Consider the following 21,929-nt stretch of genomic DNA (forward strand, 5'->3'; position numbering starts at 1 on the left):
CTTAAATACTGTAACGTTCTGAACCCAGGGAAAAAATACTCATGGTTGCTATGAAATTTCAAAACAGAATGACCTTCATAAGAACTTTAAATAGAATATCAGAATTATTCACAAATCTGCCTTGGCCTCACTTTCTCTAGGTAACTGCATCCCCTTCTGTAGCTTTATTCATATTGATTCGTAAATCTCTATCTCCTTAAATCTCCCCCTTCAGCTTGATAGTCTTTATCTATTTGCCAATACAACGTTTCCATGTGGATATCGCAAGTACCTCAAAGTTTCCCTCTTCCCCAAATTCTTTTCAAAGTTTATTCATCAACCAGAATGACCTTTAAAAAACACAAATCTTATTATGATGCCTCATTTAAGTGTATTAATGCTTTCTCATGGTCCTAAAATAAATTCCAACATCTTTTTTCAAGTGCCCTGTAAGTTAGCTACATCTGTCTCTCCTTCTCAAGAACCCTCGTCTTTTATACTGAAGAGCAAGCATGACCACCTTTTGCTCCAATGGAAGGCACTACCTCTATCTTCTGAGGCCACTTGTTATACAAGCATCCTTGAAAAAGTGGTCTGGAAAAATGGTGTCTTAGAAGTACTGACATGGAGAAACATGAGAATGCACTGAAGAGGTGAATCTCAGAGCTCCTCATCTCAAGAAGCTTCCTCTTATACACCCACTCATAGACACAAAATATTTTGAACTTTCTAATTTTTACTATCCTTTCTCTCTGTTCTAAGATTTCAATTCCTCTTCTCCTTCCAACGGGAACATCTCCTGCCTGGTTAATCTCTGTGCATTCTTGAATCTCAGGTTAAATATCACCTACTCATGAAGGTTTGCCTGATGCCATCCTCATCTCCTAGCTTCCATTTTCCTTGTGCTCAGTATCCTTGTATTTCATGTTGCATCCATACTTCATTTCTTGCTCTATGGTAAGTTCCAGGGGAGCAGGATCAATGGCTCTTTTATTTCCTAATTGCAGCAAAATCTCTGAAACATAATAACTACTTAGTATTTCGTATCACGTAAATGAATGAGGAGTGCTTACATGGTGCAGGCAGTTGAGCATTCTTGGTTTCAGCTCAAGTTGTGGTCTCTAGGTTGTGGGATTCAGCTCCAGGTTGGACTCCATGCTCCGCACAGAGTTGGCTTGGGATTCTCACTGCCTCTCCCTCTGCCTCTTTCCCCACCTCCCTTTTCTCTAAAATAAATACATGGAACTTAAAAAAAAAAAAAAATGAGGCCCATCTTGAGATTCATTATAATGGGGACACTGGTTGAGTGTTTGCCTTCAGCCCAGGGTTGATCCTGGAGTTCTGGGATCAAGTCCCATATCGGGCTCCCTGCATGAAGCCTGCCTATGTCTCTGCCTCTCTCTCTGTGTCTCTCATGAATAAATAAATAAAATCTTTTTAAAAAGAGAGAAAAATTCATTAAAATGGAAAACAAACAGCAGCCAGATGAAAATTAGGTGGGGTGGATGGTGAGAGTATCTGAGACAGAGAGGACCATTTCAGCAAAGTAATGAAAATACTTTTCTGCAGCCTCTATCTAAAAGAGGCTTTTCGTTTTGTCTATATCTTTCTTAGTTTTTTATAGCTTTTATCACATTTTAATTATGCTTGCTCACCAGCTTATTATGGGTGTTTCTCACCAGGTTCTCCTGTCAATCTGTCTTTCATTATGGAGGGGTGAATACTGGAGGAGGATCTCAGCCAAGAACCTAAAAAGGTAGAGAGAAAATTATTTATCCTCTCCTATACAGATATAATCTGGGATGCATATTTCTTTGTTTTTTTTTTTAAGACTATAAAGTCTAGGTGCTATTTTTACTGCTGCAATGTGATTGAAATAGTTTAAGACAAAGCAAAGGGATAAAAGTACTGTATATTATTCTCCATCTCCTTAGTCTCCATACAAATCAACAGTTTGAGGCAAAAGCTATTTAATTGAGCCATTCATTCAACAAACTGTTTTTGAACATTCACTATATAAGTCAGGCAAGTCAGATTTGTAAATTGAGATATGAAAGAAGAGAGCCCCAGTGTAAAGGAAAGACATGAAAGCAGCTACAACTGGGTTTGAAAGATGCTGTGATGGAACCCCGGGGATTGGCGAATATGCCCAGGAAACTTGTGTAGGTGGCAGAGGGTGGTCTTTGGGAATAAAGAAAAATTCCAACTGAAACTGATGCGCAATCACTGAAACAAACTGAAAATAAATCTTTCTCTTAAAAAAAAAATGTGTTTATTTGAGAGAGAGAGAGAGACAGCACATAAGCAAGGGAGGGGCAGAGGGAGAGACTCCAAACAGACTTCCCCTGATACGGGAGAACTTGGTTCTTATCTCAGGGAGTCAAAGAATGAATCTCAGCGTCACAAGAGAGTGAGTGAAGGGATAGAAGTTTATTAAGTAAAGATACAGAGAAAGCTCTGTATTGTGAGAGGGGTCCCCACCGGGTTGCCCCTGAGAGCTTGTAGCGTTGCTCTTTTATTGAAAGCCAACCAGGGAACCTAAATCCTTTTAACATATTTATTGACATCACCATTGAGCAAGGGCTAGTGATAACATTTTTAATGGCTTACTTCTTCTTTGGGGCCTGATTATTCTTTGTTTGTCACAAGTAGCTGTTATAACAAGACACCCTCCACGCTCACATCTAGGGCAGGGTGGTCTGGCTTGTTCCGTCATCTCCGGTTTCCTCACACCTCAGCATTTTTGGAATTTCTGTGAGCCTACTTCCAGGGCCCCCTACTTAGCCCTGCCTAGCCCTGTTTGTCCCTGACTCACCCTCTGCCCAAGGCAGGCAGGGCTCCACCTCATGACCCTGAGATCATGACCTGAGCCGAAACCAAGAGTCAGTTGCTTAACTGACTGAGCCACCCAGGCACCCCTGAAAATAAATCTTTCAAAAAAGGGGGAAAGATCAGGCAGAGGAGCAAATATATGGAAAGTATAGCAAACCTAGAGACAGTCCTGTTTGGGGGTTGTAGGCTGCACAGCCTGGTGCCTCTGTGTTCCTGCCAGGCAGAAACAAAAGGCAATACTGGAAGCGTGGGCAGGGGTGGCTCACTTAAGTCTTCCTACTCCACGCATTATGTTCAGGCCCATGGGACTTTCGAAAGATCTCAAACAAAGAAGTAATTGTCCTGTCTGTTAGAGACAAAATTCAAAAACCCACGTAGGAAAAAGATTGGCCATAAGGAGGGAAACACAATTATAGGAAATTGTTGAGTCATTTCAAGATCAAACTGTGCTTTCCAATTGAGTCCATTCCCCTTTTCATGTCTCTCTGTATCCCTCTCCCTCAGATCTCCAGGATTCCGAGGAAAGAAATGTCTCTTCCCAAGAAGGGAAAGAGATTTGGATACCTTTAGTGTAGGCAGTGTTAGCCATCTACAGGACTCGTTCTGAGCCAATAATATGTAACTGGGCTTCCATTGAATAAAATCAATAGGACATTTGTTTAAATACATTCTGCATCAAAATCAGCCTTGAGTAGTCTATTGAACCTTTAATTTGCACATAAATATGTGCCTTCACCATAGGAGATTGTCATGAAAACTAAGGAGAAGGTCAGAGGCCACAGAGTCTCACTTTTAGCTATCCTTAGGTCAGGGTAAGAAACCCCTATGCCACCTGAGGGATAGTTACTGGGTCAGAGTCATGAGATATAATACTGATACTATAAAAGAACTCTCTTAAAACATTCCAGGAATCCCTGGGTGGCTCAGCGGTTTAGTGCCTGCCTTCTGCCTGGGATGTGATCCTGGAGTTCTGGGATGGAGTCCCACATTGGGCTCCCTGCGTGGAGGTGCTTCTCCCTCTGCCTATATCTCTGCCTCTCTCTCTGTGTGTGTTTTTGTGTGTGCATGTCTCATGAATAAATAAATAAAATCTTAAAAAAAAAAGTTTTGAGGAAGGAAAGGTTCTTGTAAACTGAAGTCATCAAGGGAGGTAGGAAATTTGGGGGCCTTGAAATGGGAGAAATTTCTGTAAAGTATTACATAATTGCCATTCGTTGAACAGTTAACAAGAGTAGGACACTTTTGTCAGTATATGGCGTCCATTCAATAATTGGTTTCTTGCAAATGTTATGTGAAGCAAGTGAAAGAAGTAGAGAACAGAGAGGCCACAGCCCCCACAGCTGGTAAGGTACATTTGTGTTTGTGTCTGGGGCTCTTACCTCATGATGCTGGAGTCTCAAAAAGAAAAAGCATGAGTGTAAGAACATGAATAGGTGTGCAACAGCTTACTGTCAATAGGCCATTGGCTTATACTTTGAACTATTTCTTAAAAATGGTGATTATTAGACTGACTCACCTGCCTTGTCTCAATATACAACTTCAGACAGCAGTTAGGTAATGGTAAATTTCAATCCTGAAATGGAATAATTGTTGGTTTGAATCCAACTGACAGTTTACAAAGTAAAATGAAGTGGTTGACCAACTCAGTATCAAATCAAATGTAAATGTTTGAAAACTCTGGATTTACAAGAAGCAACTTTCCTAATATTATACAGTTACTCTAGTTCTACTAGAATAACCTTTATAAAGTAAGACACTCTTAATTTCAATATCTATGTGACAGAAAGTACCATAAGCAGAATTATCCACATATCACAAATATTATGCATAAAATATTGCTCAATATAAATAACCTTTTGACATAAATTCTTTTTTTAACTTTTGTTTTGGCAAGTTGATACTATAGGATATTGTTTTGCTACATGAAGTACCAAGAAAATTTGTTTAACAAAAATTATCTCTATTCAATTAAAGAAAATATAAGCAGTGTAAGGGAGTGAGTTCAGGCAATGCTTCTGTTCATAATTATAACTACATTGGTTTGTTCTAAGGCAGGAGAATTGATGATGTTTGTAATATTCTCAAATTATGCTTTGAGTCTGTTGATAACCATAGGATAACTTGGGGAAAGATACTTGGGTTGCCTAAAATCAGATAAGAATAAATATCTAGTGTAAGAGAATTACAGAAAACGTAGGGATAAAAACACAGGAAGTTCTATGGAAAGTTGTCAAAGGATGTAAATGGGCAATCTGTACAAGGGAAGCCCCAGAAGAATAACAAGTATATGCAAAATGCTCAAACTCATTAGTATTTAGAAAAATGCAAATTAAAAGAACAATGTAATATCACTTCACACTTATTACACTGTCAAATACATTATAAACTAGGCGATGTAAGGAATCTAAAATGAGCAAGTTCTAGCTACCGCTTCTGAAGAGCAGTCTGGCCCCACACAGTTAAATGAAGTTTTCACATACCTATGGCCAAGGATCCTGTTTCTGGGTGCATTCCCCCTAACACAGGATGGGGGCAATAGGAGATACTTGCTCTAGGGCTGTTTGTGGAATAGTAAGCTGGAGCTTACTTATTTGCGAATTACTTATTAGACCATCTGGCAGTCTGGTCGAGGAGTGGACGGGCAAAGGCAAAAGGTTCCATTATTGTGGAGCCCTAAGCAGTGCTCAGGAGAGATGGTCTCGCCCTGGGTATAGTGACATGGACAGATTTTTTTTTAAGTGTCAACTGAAAACCGGAAGCAAAATTTTGTACATATGATAGATATACTGAAGGCAGTTAAAATAGTCTTCAAACACATAAATTTATACGGAAACATATCTACTATTAAATTCATCAGAATAGCAGGCTCTAGGGAGCCAAAGGAGTCATTATTGAAGATTAAAAAGGTTTTTTTTTTTTTTTTAAGGTGCTTAATTGGTTCAGTTAATACTATCATCTGTAAGAGACAAATCCAGAAAATCTCAGTGATTTAACACTTCAAAGGTTTATTTTTTTTTTTTATTCCAATTGCAAGTCAATGAACATTTTTATGGGCGGGCAGCCCACATGGTGATCCAGAGAGTCCATCCACCTACAATAATGACTCATGACATCACTTGCTAGTTATTTTAATCCCAGCCAGTGAGGAAGAAGAGTGGGAGGGTGGGGAGTCTCAATGAGCCAGGCATGGAAGGTTCACCCCTCACCATGGTTCCTATTTCTTGGCTGTGCTTCGTGCAGGAGAGATTGGGAGTGTTGAATCAAGTTGTGAATTCCGCAAGAAGAGAAATGAGCTCCATGAACGGTCATCCAATTTTACCTGGTAAGCTTTATTCACCTATAGAGTTCAGCGTTTCCTGTGTTGAGATGTTTAATCCACTCAACTGTCTGCATGGGGTGCATCTGTCCCCAACTAAACATTCAAACACACAGAGTTTTATATCAAGTAGAATTATCAATACCATAATATTAGTCTAGACAATGCTGTGAAAGTATTATGATTATTTGGTATAAATGTAATCAGCAGAGAGATATAGTTTAAAAATAGAGAAATAGCTGCACAGTCAGGACTTCTTCTAAGTATATATATATATAAAATCTCTAGCTCAAGACTTAAATTATGTACTAGAAAAGTTGAACAATTACTAAGTAGATGTAATTGCATCTTGGAATGTAATACTTTTCATGACTTTTTTCTTAGAATTACACTTTGAAAAAATAATAGTGGAAAAATAGACACACTAGAGAAAACCTTTGTGATTTGAGGGAGACACTGTGTTTGCTAATTACATGACACTAAGATCTGAACACTTGGATCTCAGTTTCATAAAAGTATGAGAAAGGTTTATTTTTCAAAAAACTACAATATACTTACGAGACATTAAGAGTTTATAAAAAAAGATATTTGGTGTTAAAGATCATGATCAGAAAGGGTTACAAAATTTAAAGTTGACTAACTGAAGGACACAAAAGAATGACTAGTCTTAATTTTCCTGCAAAATGTGCTGTACTTATGGCACATAAAGTAACATTGGAAAAATGAGATCATATTTTCTTAATTCCCCAAAACTTATCAAAATGCATATATGATTACAAGTGCATTTTATTTTTCCCCTTCACTTCAGATTAATATTGGTTTCAAACATTAGGCAGAGGGATCGTTCAGCTTGGGTGAGATGCTATCTGCATGTCTTTCCTTTCTGCTGATTATGATTCACGGCAGAGGATATGGGATTGATTCTGAGTGAAAATGACAAGGACGAGTACGAAGGTTTTCCATGTGTCTCATAAAAAATGATTGATTAAATTCCCAAAGAATAACATCATATACAATTGGGTAAGCATCCCATAATATTCAAATCTGGGCTTTAGAAAATGATTTCTTGTAATGTTGATGTAGCTTTACAGTTAGTTATGACTTAGTTAATCTGCATGTCATTGACTTCTTCCATTCATTCATAGTTGAAGCTGAAAATTGGAATAGATCTCTAATTAATTCAGGCCTAAGGAAAAAAAAAATCTGCTGAAATATCCCAAAATGCAGAGATGAGGCCCAGTTTTCTGTGTTATCTTTTCCTTGTGTCCATAGTCATAACCCATTTCCACATGACCACTCACCAGATTTCAATCAAACATATCCATGTGCCTTAGTTGAAATAATCAGATACGTGTTGTTTGGTGTTCACTGCATCTTAATTGTTAATATAATTTTATATGAATTTTGGTTATGTGTATCCTATTTATTTCCTTTTGCCCATGACTGGGGTAAATCAGGAGATTTTATCACCCTGTTATTTTATTTTTTTTTGCGTTTTTACTCTTGTCTCTAATTTTGCCTCATCTCTCATGATGGAGATTGCCCTGGGAGAAGTTTTAATTAGCTTCCTAACCTAGGTCCAGATTGCATGTGCAGAGGGTAAGAGAAGGCAACGCCACAGCTTGTGAATCTGCAGCTTGCTTCCGGCCTGGTGACTTCACCACTCACTGCTCATTCCACCTGTTTGACTATTTCCTTCAAAGCACACTCTATGTCCAGAATAGAAACTTACAATAATGAGTCATACAAATATATATATATTTTTCATACAAATATTTTACCAGCTGAATGCTCATTCAAATATCTCTGATCATAACACCTTTTACATCGCCGGCATGCATTAAGGGTTTCTTGCACAATCTGAAAAATTGTTAAGATTAATAAATTTAATTACTTGAAGAAGGTTCTGTGCAAATTAGGATGACCAGCAATATTTCAAGGAAAAGCACAGTGGATCATCTATTTCACAGAATGAATGATAATTTTGCTGAGAGTCTTGAGTTTGCAAGACAGTGCTGGCAAAGCATGGCATATTTTCCCATGGTGTGGTATGTGAGACAGGAGTGATACACAAAGCATTTATATTTTAACATAAATTAATTTAAATGCATTGTAAATTTTAACCTTAGTGTATATGGATTTTTTATGCTTCACCAACCAAAAAATTTTGGAGATTTATGTTTTTGAAGCCAGAGTTCAAGTAAGCAGCCTTATTGGTATTTATTTTCAGATAACATAAACAGTAAGTGTTGTGATGAACATGCCAAAGAAAAATTTTAGACTTCAGAAACCAGGGCACCTGGGTGGCTCAGTCAATTAAGCATCTATCTTTGGCTCATGTCATCATCCTGGATTTTTGGGATTGAGCTCTGCTCAGTGGGGAGCCTGTTTCTCTTTTGCCCTCTGCCCCTCCCCATTCTTGTGCTCTCTCTCTCAAACCAATACAATCTTAAAAAAATAAAATAAAACAAAACAAAACTTCAAAAATCAAAAGCATTTCAACTACATCTATTGAAAAATATAGATAATATGGATATGTCAATTGCTAATATAGATCAGTCTGTTGATGACCTTAGGACCAACAGTGCCCTCAGCTTGGAGTATATGCTAAAGTCATGGCTGTTGTAACAAAAGGACTTGTTCCATCCTTACAAAATATTCTTTGATGAGCACATAAGAAAGCACACACCAATTGCCATGTGCATTATCATTTAAGACAATACTACTAGACTCCACTTAAAATAGGAAAGCAATCTTAAAGGCATATTGTTAAAGTATCAAATTTCATTTTCCCTGCTGTCAAAAAGCTTGAAATGACTACAAAGCTACTAGGTACTGGTGTCCCCTTCAATAATGTGCTTTTTTGGGTATTAAAGGGTCTGCACATGCCTCTGGGCTGACGGTTCTATTAATGACATCCAGTTCATAATTGACACAGCCTGGGCCAATATTCATATTTCGCAGTCATATTTGCTCATTTCAGCAGTTTAGATCTATCCTTGAAAAAGCAAGCTTCCATCATCATTCCCTTTGCAAGACCATGTAGATGATGATCGAGAACCTGGCATTATGAGAATAGATTAATAATGTTGAGTCCAACTACTTTGGCATTCTGAACAACTGGTTTCAAGCATACTGAGAATAGTTTTAATATTAATAGGAAGTACTTGAAAGACTTGATAAAAGTATTCATAGTATTTTCCTGAGCAGGATGACTATTGCAATAGTACAATAAATTACTTTTTCATCATTTTCTCAGACATTACCAAATCATTTTACATGCTCAAAAGAATGTACTTGATGGAATTTAGACATCACTTCATATGGCTTCTACAAAGGGGAAAAAAAAGGAATAAAATACACTTACATCACTTTGTTTAGGAATTAAGTCTCACCATCTAAATTTTTTAAAAAGATGGTTAAGTGCATTTTTCTCTTTCTGCAACCCACATATGTAAATTAAGCATCCTAGTTGATTAACATTGAAACAAAAGGAATCACTCTTTATATAGAGATCTGTTTTATTAAAAAAAAGTAGTATCAAACAAAATATCCTTTATAATTTTTTCTCCTACAGCCTCTTCTTTCTCCCCTATCTCTATCTGCCTGTGATCTGCAGAGGAAGCTGGAGACAGTGCAAATAACTTGCAGGGTCAGCATGGTGAGGAAACCCATATAATAAGAATAGCAAAATAAAATGATAGAAGGAGCCTAAGTCAGGAATAATATGGAAGAGGCAGTGACAACTTATCATCACTGAAAAATTGACTTCTAGGTTCTTTATTTTGGAAAACCAATGTTGTTTGTTTGCTTGTTTGTTTCAAAAACCAATGTTTAGTCAAGCTCAGTGGGTCAAACTTCTGTTACACAGAGCTAAATGCACACATAAATGTTCCAGGGGTAAGTTATGCTAGACCCTCAAAACTATTAAGTTCAAAGCTGGGACATTAGACTAGATTGGTAGCATCCTGAGACCAGTAATAATGCCTTCTGCCCCCCAGTGGGAATTGTAACCCACAGGCTAGATAGGAAAAATACCAAGGGTCCATTACTAGGAATGAAAAACTAAGAGGTTGGGAAAAGATCAGGAGAGCCCATAATTACGTTACACAGTTTTGATGATTTCTACATTCTTATGAAATAGAATAATATGTAAGATGAATATCATAAGAGAACAGTAAAAGGCACAAGAAGTAGAAGTAACTGATAAGCCAAAGAGACTCTTGACAGCAAACACATCTATTTTGATCACTTTTAATTTAATTGGAAATCCAGGATGAACTTTTAGTAAATTTCCCTTTTCTTGAGTTGTCCACTTTTAAAAGCTGTGTCCATAATTTAAAAATGTGAACAAGAGATAAGCAGGCAAAAAGAGAGAGAGAGAGAGAGAGAGATAAGCAGGCAGTTTAGAAGTCAACCAAATACAGCTACCAAATAATTTTAAAATACAGTAATGGAAATGAAAGTCCACAGAAACCCCTAAACAACTGTTTACACTTAGCTGAGGAATAAGTCAGTGGACCAGAAAATAGAAATGACATTATTTTCCCCCAAAATTTTATGTTGTTCTGTCACTGAAAGCCTAGAGTTTGAGACTGGTACTTGCTCATGTTTTTATGATAAAGAGATTCACTTTTTCTCTTCTGATTGTTTCTTCCTTAAAGGTTTATTTTTCTGATTTTGATTTTTTAAAATATATTTTTAAGTATCTAAATATTTTTCCATACCTTGACTTTACATTTGAAAGTAGAAAATCAGAATATTCAACAAGCTCACTTCCAACATGTATTTTTAATGCATTTTTGTATACTGTGTTTTAGAACATCTATGACTAACTTGCATTGTTGCATAGTGTCTGGATGAAGAGAGAATGCTAAATGGAAATACACATTTTTATTTTTTCCAAAGAGGGAAGGTAAGGGAAAGGAAGGAAAGAAAATCCATATGTAATAAATTTAATTTTAAAAATTGCACAGTGGTGGAGAGCAAGACTTGAATCCTGACTGCTAGAGTCTGAATTCTAGTTCCACAGCTTACTGTGTGATATTGGCCAAATTACCCCCTTTTTATTCTGTTTTATCAATTGTGAAATGGGGAAAAAAAGTATTTATTTATTCCAGACTCTCTGTGAGGATTAAATAAATTAAATGCATAATATAGAGAACCTTCCTGATCTTTCTAAGCTCTCCATTGTTACATATTATTGTTGCTGTTGATGTTATGTAAGACCACTGTTTGCTATTAGGTCAAGCAATAAATCACATTTCCCATTGCAGTTGTTTCAAGACGTGAAATTGCTAAGTTAGCCTATGGAAGCTCACATTCTGGTTGCCAGCCAGATTCTTTTTTTTTTTTTAATTTTTTTTTAATTTTTATTTATTTATGATAGTCACAGAGAGAGAGAGAGAGGCAGAGACACAGGCAGAGGGAGAAGCAGGCTCCATGCACCGGGAGCCTGACGTGGGAATCGATCCCGGGTCTCCAGGATCGCGCCCTGGGCCAAAGGCAGGCGCCAAACCGCTGCGCCACCCAGGGATCCCGCCAGCCAGATTCTATCTTGGCAACCAGAATCAACTGGATTTTGATAGAGTCTACCCTAAATCTGAAGGATTCTTGATGACACACCTTGATAGCATACAGTGATTAAATGCTGAAGTAGAATGAAAGAACTTTCCTGAACTTGCTAGTCCTCCACCTATAAAACTGTTTACATTTATTGATATTATGGGCATGTTTTCATGCTTTACCTTATTAGGTATGCCTTTTAAATTTTTGCCAAGTTTCTTTTGAAATATTATCAGTTCAAGCTTCTCAGAACAATCCTCTATAGAAAGAAGAAATTTCAGTTAAGGCTTGGGTGTGACTTACTGCAATTAGTCACTAATTGTCTTATTAAGAAATATGTTTAAAAAAAAGAAAGACAGAAATATGTTAGGATAAATATAAGATGGCCTGCAAATGTTCTTTCTTGTTGCTCCAATGGATCAAGATCTGATATTAATTAAACTTTATGTAACATATAGAATTTTTGTCACTCTTCCTATCAATGTAATCTATTAATCATTTCTTATAAATTCTATGGCAAGAATTTCTGAACAGATAATAAAACTCAACCTGGTTAAATAAAAGGTACCACATATGCTCTCTTTTTAACTTGCGATTATACTCACTTCACCACAAACCACCACCACCACCAACACAATTTTATACAAGAAAGGCAAACCTTCTCCTCTATGTGAGTAAGTAGCTAACAGACACCTGTAATTATTTCTAATTTCTAGTCAAATAGCATGACTTGAAATTAACTTTAGAAAATCAAAGTCGTATTGTTTTATCTGCTAACCAAAGGTGAACAGTCTGTGGTTAACGACTGAATAATGCAAGTCAACTTACTTAAAGTTAAAGGAGGGTAAGACTGCTTACAAAAATGAAAAAGAAGGGTAAAACATTTCATTAACTTTATCAGGAAATTACATTATATAAGTATATTTCTTCTATTTGTATTTAAGCATTTTAAAAAGTCATGTGATAGTTACTCGATAGTTATTTTGATATGTTTTAGTACTGTATTGTCCCATTATGTTATGCTGGAAGAAACTCAAAATGACATCAGCTTCTCACATTTTAAAAAGGATGTCAACAATTTCCATAGTCACTATGAAAATGTTGGACTTTCAAAGAATCATATGATTTATCTACACAGGAAGAACTTGGTAAGAATAAACTCAAACTATTTTGTTTCCAGTTCTTTTTTTTTTTTTCCCAGTTCTTGTACTACTTCACATACTATATTGTCATTCTCTATTAATTGATTAATTGTACTCTTCCTTTTCCCTTAGAATATGTGCAACAAAATGACAAAAGGCTTCATTTTCTCTTTGCAATTATCAGCATCTGGCCTAGTGTCAGCACATAGTAGGCATTCAATATCTAATGAATTGATTCATGAATGAATGGCTTAACTAAAATGTCTTTTGTTTGGAGCAAGAGCATCTGTAAATGATTATTCAGCCAGAAACACGTTTTTAAAGATATCAGAAACATTGAATAGCAAATAAAAACCAAGATAGTGACAAGGAAGCTGATAAAAGGAGGTTGTCAATGTTACACGTCAATTCTCAGCGTAATTATTGTTCATTAGGAGAACTGAATACAAATCACCAGATCACAGAGATGCCAATTTTTTTAAAAAACCTTATCAAACTTTGGAAAGTTTTTCTACATTTCCAAATGTGAAACTTTATATGAATCTGTATCAATAAGCTTTATAATTATTATTGTAAATAATGTTTTAGTTTTAATGAGCACTTTACCACATACCCTTAAGCATTTTTGAGTCCTTACTTGTTAGGCAAATATATTTTATTCAGTTGGTTAACCTGTGTTATTAGCATGCATGTAAAATTAGAAGTATTTAGTGATCCTACTGTCCTCCGCTTTTTCTGACCATGGCAAACCCTCAGTGGATTAGTGTGAAGCATGCTCTAGTAGAACATCCTTTTCTACAGATGTTGCTAATGCAGTAAACAGATTTTTTCAAGAGAAGGAAATGGAAGGTATAAAAGTAGGTGGGTAGCTTCTTCAGTGACTGAACATAAAAATCAAGTGTGTATTTATGAAAAGTATACTTTCTAAGAACAGCAGATCATGAGGCGTTGCATGACGGGACAGTTCCAGGAAATCATAAAGGCTCTCAAGTGATCTCAAAATAATGAAGTTCAGCACTTACTGAAATTGCATTCTGTGGTTTGAGTGAAAGTGTTGGTTTAAAATGAATAGGAAATTCTGTGCAAACTTTCCAGACGGAAACTATTTATAAATCCCTAGTAGCTTCAAGGACTTAATAAAGAACCAATGTGCCCAGCAGATTTCATTTCTAGAATTTGATCATATAACAATTTTCCATTCTTATTCTCTTCTGTAGTTTTGCCTTTATTTTAGTTATTGTACTCAATCATCCCACTCATCTCTGTTTACTTCACCCTGATATACAATGTAGTCTAAAGATCTGCTCCCTTTCATCATGCAAAAATTAATCTTTAATGAAGATTTCATAGAGGAGATAGTAGCAGTAGAAGAAGTGGTGAATATTTATCTATGATTTTACTTCTCCTAGAGCAATGCTGGGAGGAATTTACATTCATTGATATCTAATGCTCACTGTGCCATAATGAGGTATATACATTTTACAGATGCAGAAACTGATTTTCAGAAAATTAATAATCTCAAGGCAACAAATATTATGTTTAAAAGACATATAAATAAACAGCTTAATTAATCCCATTAGCAATTTGCTTCTTTTAAAAACTAATCATCACCTTCCCATGGAAAAAACTCCTGCTCCACCAGTCCCTTTCAATTTGTCTTTTTGTTGCATCATTGGAGGTTTCTACCAACTTATGACTAAACATATGGATTTGTAAGCTCTGAATTATATATGTTGCTATTTATTTTATTCTATCTATCAATGTGTTTTTTTTAAGGGGGGGCACAGAGGCAAAAGGAGAGGGAGATAGAATCTTAAGCAGGCCATGCCCAGTGCAAAGCCAACGCGGGTCTAGATCGATCTACCAACCCTGAGGTCATGACCTTAGCCGAAATCAAGAGGCAGCTGCTTTAACTGACTAAGCCACCCAGGCATCCTTAGAGTTATTTTAAATTATTATATAAGCTTTAGTCTATCTTGCACTGAATTCATTAGGTATTTGACAATGTTTCTCAGCTCAGAATAAGACTGAGCTTAAAATCAACATTAAAGGTTTTGTCAGATTCTTAAGGGAATTTAATTTTAAGGGAGAATTTAAATTTAGGGTACTTTGGCTTTGCAGACCACTCAATATTTGAAATTTTACTTTCTATTCTAAGGATCCTCTCAAATGAATGATTTTGTTTGTATTGAAAATTACCCAAAGTGGCAGACTGTCATCTGAACTTGAGTTGTAGTATGAATATAGGCAAGGGACAAGAGTTTGGCAGAGAAGGCATGAACTTTGGTTCAGAGAGAAAAGCTCACGAGTATGGTAAGTCAGTAGAGTTTCCTTCTGTACCTTGTGTCTTAGGTCCTTAGTCTAATGTCTGTGTTTGCCAGAAAACAAGGAAGGATAGGAAGGATTTCTCTCCCAGACTCTTCCGACCAAAATACAACAATACTAAAAAAGCTTGCATGAAATTTGTTGATTGGCCTAAAGTGCAATTTGGGAAAAGGATGCCAGATGGAGGAGAAACTTTCTGAGCTTCGTAGCTCCTGGGACAAAATCAAGGCTCAGAAAGATCAATTCCTATGTCCCCATTCTCTTCTAAATGAAAATCCTTTCCTAGGTTTCCAAATCATAATGGGGATCAATAGATGCAAATAGGGATGCCTGGCTGGCTCAGTTGGTTAAGTGGATTGACTCTTGATTTTGGGTTAGGTTACGATCTCAGGGTCATGAGATCCAGCCCCAACTCGGTTCCATGCTGGATGTGGATCTTGCTTAACATTCTCTCTTTCCCTCTGCCCCTCCCCCCTTAATAAATAAATAGAAAATAGATGAAAATAGCAGACAGATTTCTACTGAGAATAAAGCTTTCAAATCTGATCTGACAATAAAAGGATTCCCCAAAGAGCTTTTATTTTCCAGAAGACAAACTAAATTTAGGAAGTCACAGATCAATGAAGAGAGATTGACACTCAGATCTGATGACCGACTCATCTCGCCCTCAGAGAGCTCCACACAGAAGCTGTAGGGGCCTGGATGGAACATGCCCTTTACAAGTTTCCAATCTTGGATCCTGGCGGCCAGGGGTCCTTAGTAGACATTGGTGAAACCACTAGATTATTCAATTCACCAAAATGTGACTTGGAAAACTGTTAATCCATCAAAGCTAAACTTATTATAACCTATTGCTATTAGTGAGAATACCACTTTGACAGTGTTACCAGTGTTGCAGGTGGGAAGAAAGTGGCTTAAGGAATTTTGATCTAGGCAGGGAACTAATTAGAATTTATAGTATCTAATTCAGGATTTGTGGAAACTGCCAAGCAAAGGGTCCTGAAGATGGTCTTGGTAAGAGAACTGTTTGGCCAAGTCAGCAGACTACATCATCTTTGACATATGGATCAGTGAGAATTTCCTGAATCAAACAATAAAGTTATGGATGGGTATCCAGTTTTATCTTTCCGAGGTAATGCTTTCTTATAACAAGCAACCAGTCATGCTGACACTGGTGGTTGGTTCTTATAGAAGTCCTGTGGGCAGGCACATCCTCAGTTATCAGTGAGAACAGAATATCCTTCCCTAATCTTAGCATCTCCAATTCAAATAGTCTGCACCTTCCAATCCTGTTCCCCTCTGTGCTTCCACCTTCAGGAGGGAGGTGTTTCCTGATCACCTATATCCCTGGCCTTCTCTGGCTTGCACATTATTTTACCATTGCACCCAGCAGGACCCAGTTAAATCTAGTCTTTTAAATCCCTCACTCTGCTGCCCATATTCTCTTTTGTTTGCTAAACCCGTTAGCTGCTAGAGAACAGTCTTCTAAATTCTTCGTCAAGCTGTCTTCCATGCATCAGATATATCCCAAATTTTTCAACTGATTGGCAAACTCAGAATAAAGGAAAATTTAAATAGTAATATTAATTTCAAACTATATATATAATTTAAGAAATAATCATTGACACATGTTATTATTAGTATTATTATACTAATAAAAGTTTAAGTATTTAGCATGTTAAAATATGAATGTTCATAGGCCAAATTACATAGTATTGAATCGTAGTATTAGAAATGTCATTCTAGCATGAACATTTTACATGCTATGTCCCAGTGAATATCAGATAAAACAGAAGAAATGAAAGCCTGGCAAAAAAAAAAAAAAAAAAAAAAAAAAGCTTTAAATTATTAAAATGCTATCGACTACATTAGCCAATCAATGATAGCTAAAGAAAGCAAAAATACAACTTTAAGTTCCCATGAAACACTTCAAAATTGGTGGTGTATTTACTTCCAGATTTACTTCTAAATTTTCACTAAATATATTCTATAATTTGTGTTTTCTGACCACATGTGAAATAAGTAAAATTTAATGTCAAAGGTATAAATTTTTAAATGTTTTAAATGACTATTATTTCAATTATGGTTTAGAGACAAAAGTAAAAAAGCAAGTAAAAATTGTTTAAAAACAGAAGAAAACAATTGTAAGGGACACCTGGGTGGTTCAGTGATTGAGTGTCTGCTTTTGGCTCTGGTAATGATCCTGGGGTCCTGGAATCAAGTCCCACGTCAGGCTCCCTGCAAGGAGCCAGCTTCTCCCTCTGCCTGCATCTCTGCTTCTCTCTGTGTGTCTCTCATGAATAAATAAATAAAATCTTTAAGATAAATTAAAAAAAAAAATTGCAGAAGCTAATTCTTTGGAACTACAAATACTTTGGAATTCTTAGGGTGAATTTGAGTGAGCTGTGACTAATTCAACCCATGGATCAGAATAGAAATGATGTTGGGGTGCCTGGGTGGTTCAGTTAGTTAAGTGTCTGCCTTCGGCTCAGGTCATGATTCCAGGGTCCTGGATCAAGCCCCATGTCAGGCTCCCCTCTCAGCAGGGACTCTGTTTCTCCTTCTGCCCCTCCCCCACTCATGATGTTCTCTCTCTCTCTCTGCTCTCTCTCAAATAAATCAATAAAATCTTTAAAAAAAAAAAAGTTTAGAAATGATGTCCTAAAACTCTTGCTAATTTATCAAGGACAATGCAGTTTCTATCTTGTTTCCCCAGATCCTCACCTGGGGGAAATTCACTGCCATGTACAAAATTATCTGAGATGGCCATGTTGGTGCTGGAGGAAATATGCATGGTTGTGTCTACAATACAGATCCTAAGACATGAGTAATGGACCTCACATGTTTGGACACAGTGTCTTCAGACAGCAGTGCAGGTCTTGCAATTGTCAACAGAGAGGAAAAAGAAAAGGTTGTGTACTTAGAATTGCAGAACACATGACAGTTTTGAGAAGTGTTGAACACACTCATGGGAATGACCTGAACCAAGGATTCACATTTGAAGATTCCCCAGCAGACAAGGATGAGCTAGTATTAGTACCTTCTCCATGCTTCCATATTGTCTAGGAACAGCCTGGGGGATGTGTGGTTTCCAAGGAAATTTGGAGGTGGGTCCAAAGGGGCAGGAATTGCAGTCAGCCGTGTTCCTGGCAGCTGGTTCTTTTGAAGGACATCTGAGTGATCCACCACAAAGACACTGCAGGGGACTGCAGGTTAATGGAGAGCCATTGCATGGGAGGGATAAAGTAGCATTGACATTGGGGTCACTCAGAAGTGGAAGGATGGGTAGCACTCAGAGGGATTGTGAGCTTCTTGTTATACAGTATCCAAGTCCAAATTTCTATCTCAAATTATTCTTTTGTCCCTGACTGAATGTACTGCCACAGTTGAGAATACCAATCAAGGGGTGATATAACCAAGTATTGTTGCAACTGCTATCATAGTGAGTGGAGAACAGAGGCAGACCATAAGCCAGGCTAGGAGGGAACTGTGTTGTTTGCGTTGGTAGCTTCCTCTCACTTTGAACTTGTCTTTAGGTAGCAATAAATGGTACTTGCCTCCAAATAGTAACCCCAAAATCTTAAAATGTTAAATGATTATTTAAATATCTTATTAAGACCCTTACCAGTAACCCCATAATGTACTGCACATGATCAATAAAATTGAATTGTTAATTGACTAGTGAAATACAATGTAGAATGTAAAGGAAGCAATTTGGGAAAAGTTATATTAATAGGTGATGAATTTCTATTGTAGTTATAAACATTTGTTTGGTACCAAACTTGGTAAATCCTTAGAAACAGAAAGTAAGACCCAAAGGGAACAAGATTCCAAAACAGAGATAAACATCAAGGATTCAGACATCTGGAAGCAGAAAGACATGGATATGTTCTGCAGGAATTTGTCGCCATTTAAGGAAATTTTAGAATGTTTGAAGATACACAATTAGGTTTCATATCAATTGAATCCAGTTCTCTGAGTGGCAGAGAGTTGATATCTGCATTATATGAACAGTTTTCCTCTACCAGTCTCATTTGGCAAGGAGAAGTATCAATGTTTTCATTATTGACTCTGCAGGGGCTACAAATTGAGCTGGTAGTTTTAAACAATTAATATAATGTGAACACTATAAAAGCACATTGAAATTAGCCTGTGAGAACATGCATTAAAAAGTAATAGTGTTTGCTTCTGGGTGGAATTCATGTTCTTGAATAATCTACAGCTTTGTAAATTTAAAAGGTTATTTCACTAATTCTGTTGTTTTGGAGCTCATTGCCTCTCCTACTGAGATGGACTTTACTGAGTTTTCTTTGATGCTGGGTGTCAAAGTAAATAATTTGAATTTTAGTATCATCAGAGTTACTATCTCTACTATGAGTAAGCCAATTCTCTTTCAATTGGTAGTTCACACTGCAAATTTAAATTGACTTTCCAAAACTAGTCAAGCCAAAGAACATGTATCTCTTTTAAAAGTGAGAACTGAAGAATAAATTCAGTTCACATGTTGAAATGTTTCCTAATGTGTCTAGAGTAATAGAAATTATTTTGGGGCCACTATACCAATGAAGAGATCTTTCCTATCCTAAATTATTGTCATGAAAGAGTTAATGAACCTCCAAAAGAGTAAACAAATTTGCTTTTTTTTTTTTTTTTGGTGTTTTTAGGCCTGTTAAGCATGATATAAATTAAAACTGCTGTTTCTTGTTTTCTATAGTCAAGCAAATGTATTACACACCACTGCTAATTGGAAAGACACTTATGCACTTGCCCAAATAGCAGTTCCACTCTTAAGGAACAATGATAAATGTTCTTTCTCTAGAATGAGAAGAGGAAATTGCTTGACTACAACCCGTTCAATCTAATATTATTAATTATGTAGAGAATTTCATGATTTAACAAAATTTAGAGAGCCATGCAGGAAGCAATATGATTTAGCAATATACTGACAATTAGCTAAGGATGCATCATGTATATTGTGTCCATATTTCTAGTCACCAACCTCTGAAACATTAGAAGCATGAAGAATGAAAATATTCATCAATCATTTCAAACATTAAAAATGTCTTTTTTAAAGAATAGGAAACATTGTGTCAAAAAATTTTGTAAAAAAATATGATTACAGCAAGACCAAAATATCTAAAAGTGTTTTGTGTATATCAGTTGAACTAAAACAAAACAAAACAAAACAAAACAAAAAAGATAATCAGTTGAACTAGTTCCAAGGAAGAAAATTAATTACAGAATGGTTAGAAGTTAATAGTTGTTTCTTGAGACTAGATCTTTTACATTTTTGAATTCCCATAGCACTTGGTGCTTTTCTTGTAGCACATATTAATCTATCCCTTCAACTAGAGGAATTTATTCTTATGTCTTATGTCTTAAAAGAACGCTTGCAATGAATAGTCTACAATATCTACTTCAAAGAGACATAAGTTAAAATTCTTAGCTGATTTACTTAGAATCTCAGGCCTCAGTTTTCTCATTGAACAAATGGGGAAAATAAAATTTTGTAGAGTTTTTCTTGCTGTAAGGATAATGTAGGTAAAGCATAAGGAATACAAGAAGAACCCAATAAAAGCCATTGTACAGAGCATAAGCTGCCTCTTTTTTTAATATTTTATTTATTTATTTATTTATTTATTTATTTGAGAAAGAGCAAGAACAAAGAGGGGGAAGGGCAGAGAGAGAGGGAGAATAGGGAGCTCAACGTATGGATCAATCGCAGGACCCTGGGATCATGACCTGAACCAAAGGCAGATGCTTAACTGAGACACCCAGGTATCTCTACCTCTTTCTTTATATCTACCTATTATCAGTAGAGTCTAGAAGAATGCCTACTAAAAAGTAGATTTATTAATCCTTGCCCAGAAAAATCTATATACAAATTAATAACAATATAATTTAGAGAGTTTAATGTATACCACTTATATACAATGGATTAAAACATCAATATATGAAATAAATAGAAAGATATGCCATAGCCTTTATCTGTAAGAGATGATGATAAAATAATGCATTATTTGGTTTAGGATTAGCTGTAAATAAAAGAAAACAAAAATAAAGCAGAAGTAGTTCATATAAGAATAGAATTTCAGAGTTAGATGATCTAGTGCTGAGATGGAACCACATGGTGTCAATGACTCCACCTCTCCATTTTATTCATCTCTGTTCAATCCTCCTTTTGCAATGTCACCTCATGGCCCAGGATGGCTGCTCTAGATCCAGCCATTATATCTGCATGTTATCCAACAGAAAGTAAAGAAAGAGTACAGACATGCACATGCCTTTGCATGTGGGATGACTTTATGACTTATAGGACATTATTCTTGAAAGTCAATGGCCAGAAGTTAGATGCATGTCCACACTTAATGAGAAGGAAGTGTGGTAAATACTATCTTCCTCTTGGGCACCACACACCTAGTTCAAAATCAGAATTCTATTACCAAATGCAATTGGAAAATGAGTAACAGAGAACAGTGAGCAGTCTTTGTATTCACAATCCACACAATCCACATAAGGAAATCCTTTTTAGGGCACCTGGGTGGCTCAGTGGTTGAGCATCTGCCTTTGGCTCAAGGCATGATCCTGGGGTCCTGGGATTGAGTCTTATGTTGGGTTCCCTGCATGGAGCCTGCTTCTCCCTCTGCCTATGTCTCTGCCTCTCTCTGTGTGTCTCTCATGAATAAATAAATCAAATCTTAAAAAAAAGTCTCTCTTTCTCTGCATCTCTTCTACCCCCTCAAATAAATAAACAAGTAAGCAAATAAATA

Source organism: Canis lupus, chromosome 1 (genome assembly GCF_048164855.1).
Source record: "Canis lupus baileyi chromosome 1, mCanLup2.hap1, whole genome shotgun sequence".
In the NCBI taxonomy this organism is placed as follows: domain Eukaryota; kingdom Metazoa; phylum Chordata; class Mammalia; order Carnivora; family Canidae; genus Canis; species Canis lupus.